Here is a 10,572-nt window from a genome sequence, read left to right on the forward strand (position 1 = left end):
ACCCGATAAGCGGTGTGGGGAAACTGCCCGCCTGCTATACTGCCGAACCCCCGCTCGTTAATAACCGTGCATCTTTCGCCCCCGATCACCGTCGGATCTGCCCGACGGTGATCCAACGACCCTCATTGCATATTCTTTGTCACCTCCCGATAGCTCCTCCTGCGCAATCTCCGCCGTTGATTTTTATGATCCAACGACTGGGATTCATTCCGCCGTCTAATCTGCCTCTATGTCTTCCATTTCCTCTCGCCAGTTTCCTATGTAATCTTCGTGTTTATGGCAGTCCTGTGCACCCGAATAAAAGGAGCTCATGGTTCAATTCTCAGCGCATTCAATCTCCAACCATTGCATTCAAGAGACAGTGTACCTCCGAAGGACAAGAAGGACCACCTTGAGCAGACAAATGACTGCAGCAGTTATGGAAATGCATTCAAATCATATTTCACCTATTCAGGAAGGACATCAAAGTACAAAAAGAGCCATTTTGTTCATTAAAAACAATCAAACTGTTATCAGAGACCCATATCTAATTGTAAATGCGGTTGGTGGTCGATTATGACCCCTACATGCATGAGTTATGCATAACAATTTTGTATTCAACCTCCATATATACCCAGAAGAATGATGTAATGAGATTGATGCGTGTTATTCTGTTGTAAGCTTCAACCTTTGGAGACTGTAACTACTGTGAGACCTGCAGCTTCTGGTCTTCATTTCTAACTAATACAAGCTTCTTTTGCTGTCAATTGCTCATTTTTTACTTCTTCTATGTTCCAGGCTGTGCCTGTCATGCAATTATTCATGTGCTGTTGATGTTTAGCATTGGAGGGGCTGTCATCCCACCTCTGTGTTAGAATTTAGCATGTATTATTGAATTTGTATGCAGGTTTTTGTTGTTTTACCCAAAGAGCTGTCATCCTGTATGTGCATTAGGAAATAGATTTGCAGACCTCTTACTGGTTGCAGCTGGCCATCACAGGGTCCCGTGCATCTGCTGGTGTGATTGGTATTCTCCATCATCACATTTTCTTAAAGCTGTGAGTAATTGGTGGTCTAAAGCCTTGTAGTCTGGGGGTGTTCACCCATGTCTGAGGTTAAGCATAGTAGAAGTGGTTATCTGGCTTGAATGTGTAGCATTTGTTTTATTCATCCACCATTTATCCAACATTTTGTTGAGTTTGTAATGTTGCCGAGCATCTCTGATATACAACCTAGGAGAGTTTCTTGGGGTGATAACATGCACTATGCCAAGAACTGCCCATAGATGAAAGAAAGCAAGAAGGAGCTAATAGTAGTGGTAGCAGGTGAAGCTCTAGCTTCACAATTCAAACTTGATTTCACTCTCATTGCATGCATGGGCGACTCTACTATGGGAGGCGTGTGGTATCTTGATAGCGGTGCCTCATTCCATATGACAAGGAATAGAGATCTCTTTAGTGATTTTGAGGAGAAAGAACTCAAGCAATGCATAGAGTTTAGAGATGACAATAGGTATAGAGCTGCTAGGATTGGTACGATTACCTTTCAGAGGGAGTCTGGCTCCCCTATTAGGATCACAAATGTGATGTATGTTCCAGGACTAAATAAGAATTGTGTTTCATTCATGGTATTGGAAGATGGTGGATATGATGTGGTTTTTAGTAAGGGAAAGGTTTTCCTTAGACACATCACCACGGGACAGGTGAAACAGATTTGTGCACGAGTCAAGAAGCTATATGCTCTTGAGGTTCAAGATGCATGCAAAGCCTTGAGGAGCAAGGCAAAGGTTAGAGACTTGGTAGTTGAGAGGGAGAGTAAATTACCTCTCAACATGCAGCCCCAGAAGAAGCCTCAGAAGTAGCTTTAGGAAGTTGTGGAGTAGCCACAACTAGAGAAGCTGAGAGGAGACTGAGTGGAGAGATCCACTCGAGTAGAGAAGAAGCAGTTTCATAAGCAGTCTCAGACAATCTTGGAGCAACCATAATTGGAGAAGATGAGAGGAGACCGAGTGGACGCATCCACTCATGCAGAGACCTCCAGTAGGGGGAAATTTCGAACCAAGTGGGCAAAGGGATCACATGCAATGATACCTCCAGGTGTGAGGTGGGGTGATGTGAAGTGATAGTCCCAAGAGGGCTGAAATTGGGTAGGGTCCAATGGGAGGTTTTATCTCATGTATCGTACCTTGCTACAAGAACCCAAAGGACATAGTAGTGGGAGGAATCAATGTTGATTGATGCAGTCAAAGATCAAAGTGACAGAGGCTAGAGCTGTCAGATACTGAAGAGCGTAGAGATGTTGGAAATATTGAGGGGGGGTGAATCAATATTTATTTTAAATTGTTATTTTTACTAGTTAGATCACTTATAATTAGAACATAAAATGAACAATAAAAATAAATACTTTTATTAATCTCAATAAATCAAGTACAATATTTGTGTGGGGCTTCAACCCTAGGTGAAGACACTAAGCTTCAATCTCCCAGGCTCTAACCTGTATTTTTCCAAGCACCGAATTGGACTTCCCAAGGCTCCAACCTTGTCACTTTGAGGCACCAACCTCTAGGGCTCCAACCCTATCTCTGGTACATGCACCAACCTGGTCTCTTGAGGACTCCTATCCTCTAGGGCTCCAACCCTATCTTCCAAGGCACCAATCTTGTCTCTTTGAGGCTCCAACCTCTAGGGCTCCAACCCTATCTTCCAAGGCACCAACCTTGTATTTTTGAGGCTTCAAACTCTTGGGCTCCAACCCTTAGATTTACTTCATCAATATATGTTTGGTTATACTTCACGACTCCCAATGTCTTCTTCAACAAGCCCTATCAATCTTCAGCTACACCTTCACTTAGTCTCCACATCACATCATCAATGACGACCTTGTTCTTCACATGAAGGTGTCACCACTGCTCTTCATGTTACCCAAACAAAACTTCTTCAAGGTCACCTCATGATGGCTTCAATGCATCATGGTATTCAATGATCTATACAAATCTTCAATATGTTGCTTCACAAAGTTCTCCAACTCTGCTTTACTCTGTTCTTAAGAGAATACTCCAACAAGCTCTATTTGTCCAATCCCAATAAATCAACACTTTGACCATGAAAACTATGACAACTTCGACCACGACATCTTCAACCATGACAACTACGACAACTTCGACCATGGAAACTACCGCAGCTTCGACCACGACAGCTTTGACTACGACAACTATGGCAGCTTCGACCACAGAAACTACGGAAACTTCGACCACGAAAACTATGACAACTTCAACCACGGAAACTACAACAACTTCGACCACGGAAAATATGACAACTTTGACCAAGATTTTATGCCTAAACATAATTATCCTTTTTTTTTTGTCCTAAACAATAATCTCCTTGTTCTCCTCGGCCTTCTGTCTTCTTCTGTACTTCATATCTCTAAATTCTTGCCCGAATCGCTGATCAAAATGAAGTGTTTGGACGTCTATTTATAGAGATTTCATTTACAACTAAAGGGACACGTCTATTTGAAGTGAGGCCGACTTGTATGACTGAGTGTAGGTCGGCTCACTGCTAGGAATAATTTCCTTAACTTAAAAATTCAATATCTCACAAACTATTGGGAGTTTTAGGGCAAATAAAGGCTCGTTAGAAAGAGAAAAAATCCTCTTTAAGATGGTCTAGGATCCATTTTGAAAGGATGACTCTAAGGTGTCCAAAATAATTTTTATTTGTGACTGTCCTTAAATTTTATGCATAAAAAGTTTGGAACAACATGAGGAATGTTTGGGACAACGTGGTTTCTTCATTGTTATCAATGTCATCATAAGATCATAGAGTCATTATGCAGGAGTGCAACATCCATGTAGCTTGACACATGAACAATGTCATCATATACTAGTGCATTCATAGTGCAACATCATTAGGAGAACTCCAAAATAATCTTCCAACCATGAAATGATCTCCAACCATGTTATAAAGACCTCATCAAGTGACATCATCAATTGTGGTCATTCATCAAGAATATGACATCATCAAATGTAGTCCTCCATATGTCATCAAGGGCTTCTAAATACTTGGCACTTGGCACTTCTTAAGACTTCTTCATTAGTGACTTGACATATTAATTGATGACATTCTTATCAAACAAGAGTTACAACATCATCATATGGAACTAGGCATCTATTATCTTCAACCTTATCATCTCATTCTAGGGTTTCATGATATTCATTAGGCATATCAAGAATATTTGCCATCTTGGCCAATGCCATATTGACATCAATGACAACATTTATTAACAAGAGAAGGGTTGACAACGGTGCAAAAAGACAGAGTCAACAGAAGCGCAAAGTTTTCAGCAGACAGAGGCAATAACAACCAAAGACTTTGATGACAAATGCATCATACTGATTCAGGTTGGATGTTTTTTTGTTTCTGGACTTGTTGTAGAAACAACACTAGAGATAAGTGTTGCATGCAGAACATTCCAAAGGTTCAGGATCGGGATTGAGTTGAATTCCTTTCTTGTTGAGAAGGAGTGTTAAAAATAGCAACAAGAAATATTAAAAATAGAATCAAAAAATTCCAATTTAATTTGTCATTGAATTAAATTGTGGATTAAAATTGTAATTCTTTTATCATAGCAACTTGTAATAGTTAACTAAGTTAAGTTGACTTAGTTAACTTAGGAATTCAAGTTGGAAGTCTCTATGAAGTCATGTAAGTGTGATCCCTAAGTTTTAGGGGTCCGGGATGAGTTTATTTATGAGTTGTAATTAGATAACTCAATTTATTGAGTTATGGTCAGCGAAATTAGTTCTAACTATTTGTGGAACTAGTAGAGGATTAGCAGTCAGTTGGTGCACTGGTCCATCCACAAGTGTTACTCCATTTAACTGAAGATTCCCTCATCAGAAACTCATGCATGTCGATTCTGATAAAGACCCAGTTGAGACTAGAGTGCAGGGATAGTGTACTATCAGTTGTATAATATTCCAAGTTGTACAAATGGTGCATGCAATTAGAAACTGAACCTTGAAGGGATTGCATAGTTTTGGATGCACTGGTTTCCATTAATATGTGCTAATCAGCGATCAGAATTATGCAAGGAAATAGGGGCTTGGAGAGCTGGAGAATTGGCTAAGTGCTGGCCAAGAGTTTGCCAGTGAGTTGGAGATTGATTTTACGAGTGTTGGGATTGTTCTTGTGAGAACAAGCATTGTATTATCATCTTGGATTTCTGATATATGAAATGCAGATAATGGGGTTTTGAGCTGTGGCTTTCCCTGTATATTTATTGTGTTATGTGTATTTGATGATCTTCCTCTTGTCAATTATTGTTTTCATCGATCTATTGGCTTCCGCTGAATGAAAGTAGAAGTAGATTCTTGTCCTCTCCTTTAGTACATTGCATAAGCTTGTGAATCTACAGGATTTTCTACAAATTCGATTTCTCCTGCAAAAGACAAACTCGTATTCTCCTCTTCTATAGTGATTTTAGCTTTGATACCATGTAAAAATTTCTTATAGATTCAAACTGCAGATTGTAATATGCTAAAACAATTGACTTGAATCTACTTTACTCATCAACGGAAAGGGAAATAATTCAATCACACATAATACAATAATTTTATGGGGAAAGCCACAACTAAAAACCCCTGCTATCCATATATTGCATTAATCATAAAATATAAGAAGATTATAATGATTTGCTCAACCCCGAGCAATCTCTGCACTATCTCAATCTGTCTCACTGTGTCACCAACAAGCTTCAGCCAATACTTAACCAAATCTGCTTCCTCCCAAGCTCCTATTTCCTTGCGTAGTTTCCTAGGGAATTAGCCCATATTTAATTGGGAGATTCCCGATCCATAACTACGTAATTCATCATAGGCCTTCCTCTGATTGCATGCACCATCAGTTTAATTTAGACGATTTTACAACTGATAGTACAGTGTCCCTGAACTCTAATATCAACTGGGTCTTTCTACGATCTAACATGCATGAGTTAATTATGAGTGAATCTTCAATTTACTGGTTGAGTAGTGCTGCTTACACTCCACTAATGCAGGTTACACCCCAGTACTAGATCTCCCACTAATTCCTCCATCAGTTGGAACTAGTTTAATTGAATTCAACTCAATTAAACCAAATTAAATAATTATAACTCAAAAGAACTCAACTTGGGCCCCTAAATTTAGGAACTTCTCTACATGACTCTAGATAGACTCCCAATTCAAATTAACTGAGCCAACTAAGTCAAATTAACTTAGTTAATTATTACAAGTTGCTATAAGAATTAGAATTACAATTTAATTCCTAATTTAATTCAAAAACAAAATTAAATTAAGATTTTCTTGTTGCATTTTTTTTCAACAGAGATTATGGGAGAGGTAAAGGTGATAGATTTATTGGTACTTCTTCCAAGTGTAATATAGTGGGGCAATAATCATACAAATTCCTAGAAAATCAAAATGAAAGAAGAAGAAACATAGTTAGAACACCTATTACAAAAGTAATAGAGTTAGTAGTTGGAAATAACATTTTCAAAATCTAGCAAAAGCAAGATGATAATTTGTTGTCTAAATTGGACGAGCAAATTATGGAAGAAAAGGAGTTAGAACAAAGAAAGACTATCTTCAAGGCCATGTGTAAAACTGAACGCAAGTGTTAGTAACCTGATTATATATGAAAGTAGTACTTAAAAATTGGGTTTCCACTAAATTAATTCAAAAGATATTTAATCAAAATGTTTGCCCACTCGACTGCTTATAAAGGGTCATGGCTACAAAAAAGAATTCCATATCATTAAATTTGAATAATGCTTCTTGAGGTTTCATACTAGAGACAAAAGAGATGTGTGATATTGTCTGAATGGATGTTTGTCACATTTGATTGTGGAGGTCTTGGTAGCATGATTGAAATGACTTCCATGTTGGGAAGAATAACACGTTAAATTGTGAAAGAGGGTAGAAATTTTGGTTGTAACGAATGAAGAAAGAGGGCGATGAGACTAATAGCAACAAAGTAGTGTTATGCTCTACCAAAGAATTCTTGAAGTAGGTGAAGAATTCAAAGTATTATCTTGCATCACTGTAAAAGGACAATCAAGTCAGGAAGAGACTACTGCTAGCTAGAGTAGATGAAACCACGCCTATGCGCCTCTCTCTATTTCTTAGGAGAGCCCAACGCCAGGCCAATTATAGCTTTTTCACCACACTGACATGCAATGCCAATGTCAATGCTACTTCCACCGTCAATTTCCAAACTGTCATTGACATGGTTATTAGTGCTCTTCCAGACTACCCGCAGCATGCCAATGCCAAAAGTACTTATCATGAAATCTGTGAAGACGTGAGAGCGTTCTGTAAGCAAAACCGGTTGAGGGAGGCGCTACTCATACTGCATTTTATGGACCGCCAGAGCATTCGTCCTGATTCTTATACATACGCTGCTCTATTGCAGTCATGCATCAGCTTGAAAGTCATCACAGAAGGCAAACAAGTCCATGCCCACACCATCTTAACTGGAAGTAACAGAGATGCCTTCTTAGAAACTAAAATTGTAATCATGTATATCAAATTTGGATATATAGAGGATGCACGCCAAGTGTTTGACGAAATGTCTGAACGGAATGTGGTCTCATGGACTGCGATGATTGCAGCATATTCTCGGCATGGACCTGAGGAGGAGGCCTTGGCACTGTTTTATCAAATGCAGGGAATGGGTTTTCAACCGAATGAGTTCACATTTGCGAGCATTCTAACCGCATGCGCAAGCCTGGCAGCTCTGGACTGTAGGAAGGACATTCATGAAGCCATAATCAGAAATGGGTTTCAGGGCGATGTTTTTGTTGGGAATACTCTTGTGGACATGTATGCCAAATGCAACAGCATCAAGGATGCACACGATGTGTTTGAGAAAATGACGGAAAGAAATATCGTCTCATGGAATACACTGATTGCGGGGTATGCACATAATGGGCAAGTTGAAGAGTCCTTGAAGCTCTTCCAGACTATGCCCGAGAGAAACGGGGTCTCTTGGAATGCGATGATTTCAGGGTATGTACATAATGGGTATTTTGACAAGTCTGTGAATCTTTTCGGAGAAATGCAGCGGACAGGTGTGAAACCAAATGTAGAGACATTTGCCAGTGTTCTGAAAGCATGTGCTAGTTTGGCTGCTCTTCAGAAAGGCAAGGCCATCCATGGCAGCATAATCAAAAGTGGGTTTCAGTTTAATGTCTTTGTGGGAAGTGCCCTTGTAGATATGTATGCCAAATGTGAAAGCATTGAAGATGCCTGCAAAGTGTTTGATGAAATGCCTTTTCGAAATGTAGTTTCGTGGAATGCCATGATTGCTGGATATGCACAAAATGGGCGTGCTGGAGAGGCACTGAAACTCTTTCAGCAGATGACTCAAAGAAACACGATTTCATGGAATGCAATGATTGCGGGCTGTGCACAAAACCGCCTTCTCGGTGAAGCCCTACAACTATTTCAAGAAATGCCTGAAAAAAATCTGGTGTCATGGACAGCAATGATCTCAGGATACACTCAGAATGGTTTTTTTGATGCGGCTCTTAAGCTTTTTTTACAAATGCAAGATACAGGTTTAAGGCCAAACTCAGATACCTTTTCAAGTATTCTCCCAGCATTTGCCAACCTGGCAGCTCTTCACGAGGGGAAGGAGGTCCATGAAGATATTATTAGAAAGGGTTTACAGTCTGATATCTTTGTTGGGAATGCACTTATAGACATGTATGCTAAATGTGGCAGTATTGGGGATGCACATAGAGTATTTAATAGCATGCCTAGACAGAATGTAATTTCGTGGACTGCAATGTTAGGAGGATACGCAATGCACGGCTATGGCAAAGAGGCTCTTCAACTTTTTGAAAACATGCAAAATGCAGGTATGAAGCCAGACCATATCACCTTTGTAGGTGTTCTGTCTGCATGTTGCCATGCAGGCCTGGTGGATGATGGTTGGCACTACTTCAATAGAATGTCTCAAGATTATCAGATCATACCTTCTGTGGAGCACTAATGTTGCATGGTTGACCTTCTTGGTCGTGTTGGGCAGTTGGATGAGGTCAGGGACTTCATTAAAAAAATGCCAATAAAACCTGATGCCATTGTGTGGGGATCCTTACTTGGGGCCTGTAGAATCCATACTAATATAGAACTGGGAGAATATGCTGCAGAACGCCTTTTTGAATTGGATCCTGAAAATGCTGCCCATTATGTGGCACTGTCAAACATCTATGCAACTGCTGGCAGGTGGGATGGTGTAGAAAAAGTGAGAAAGATGATGAATGACAGGAGAGTAGAGAAAAAACCAGGGTGTAGCTGGACTGAGGTCAGTAACAAGGTGTATACATTTCTCAACGGTGACAGGTCGCATCAACATACACCTAAAATTTATGAAATGCTGGAGATGTTGTCCGGGCAGATGAAGGAGGCAGGGTATGTACCCAATACAAATTTTGTGCTGCATGATCTGGAGGAGGAGCATAAGGAAACTTTTCTCTGCCATCACAGTGAGAAGCTTGCTATTGCATTTGGTCTTATCAAAACATTACCTGGAACAACCATCCGGATTGTCAAGAATCTTCGTGTGTGTGGTGACTGCCACTCTGCAATAAGATTTATTTCTAAGATAGCTGCACGTGAAATTGTTGTGAGGGATACAAACCGCTTCCATCATTTCAAGGATGGACAGTGTTCTTGTGGTGATTATTGGTAATTTTCGGCTAAACAAGTAACAAACGTAAGCATGCCCATCTAGGTACTAACGCATTGCCGTCTTGTGGGTATGGCATGAAACAATAAGATTCATAAGCATCCCAGTCATAGCCAGCTGGATTGGATTATTTAATATTCAGAGGTTAGATACTGTATCCTCTTAGAGCTTCAGCTCTGTCATAATGATGCTATAGATCACATCTGTAACCATCATTGAGCAGGTTTCAGCGATTCCCCTAATAACACTGCTTCTGTATTTGCAATACTACACAGTAATGCTTAAGGTTTTAACCCTTAATTTCATAGATAGTCCATAAATTCACGGCCCATAAACAAATTCGTGTTTGTCATTAAATTTCCCCTTCCATTTTCCCAACATGATCACTGATTCTGGCTTTATGCTTCTAACATTTCTACTGCCATGTAAGAGGCACAAGTTTTGGAGACATTCAATGGGTGTAAGCTTGTCTCAAGATGTGATATAGAGGTTTTGGAAAATATGTTGGAAACACTGTAGGGGGTGAATCAGTGTTTTTTTGCAATTGTTATTTTTACCAGTTAGATCACTTATATTTAAAACATAAAATGAACAATAAGAATAAAAGCTTTTATTAATTATTTTTTTTACAATAAATCAAGTACAATATATAGAGGGCTCCAACCCTAGATGAAGACACCGATCTTCAATCTCCCAGGCTCCAACCTGTGTTTTGCCAAGCACCGACTTGGACTTCCAAGGTTCCTACCTTGTCAATTTAGAGGCACCGACCTCAAGGGCTCCACCCTTATATCTGGTTCAAGCTCTGACTTGGTTTCTTGAGGACTCCGATCCTCTAGGGCTCCAACCCTATCCTCCAAGGCAC

General features: G+C 39.8%; 1 pseudogene; it reads left to right on the plus strand.

Annotated features, from left to right (window-relative positions):
• Positions 1 to 6,788: 6,788 nt before the first annotated feature.
• LOC149247821 (pentatricopeptide repeat-containing protein At3g26782, mitochondrial pseudogene) lies at positions 6,789 to 10,012 on the plus strand (annotated as a pseudogene).
• The last annotated feature ends 560 nt before the right edge of the window (positions 10,013 to 10,572 follow it).

Source organism: Pinus tabuliformis, chromosome 7, assembly GCF_031772625.1.
Source record: "Pinus tabuliformis cultivar Carrire ecotype Pingquan chromosome 7, CPIR1, whole genome shotgun sequence".
In the NCBI taxonomy this organism is placed as follows: Eukaryota; Viridiplantae; Streptophyta; class Pinopsida; order Pinales; family Pinaceae; genus Pinus; species Pinus tabuliformis.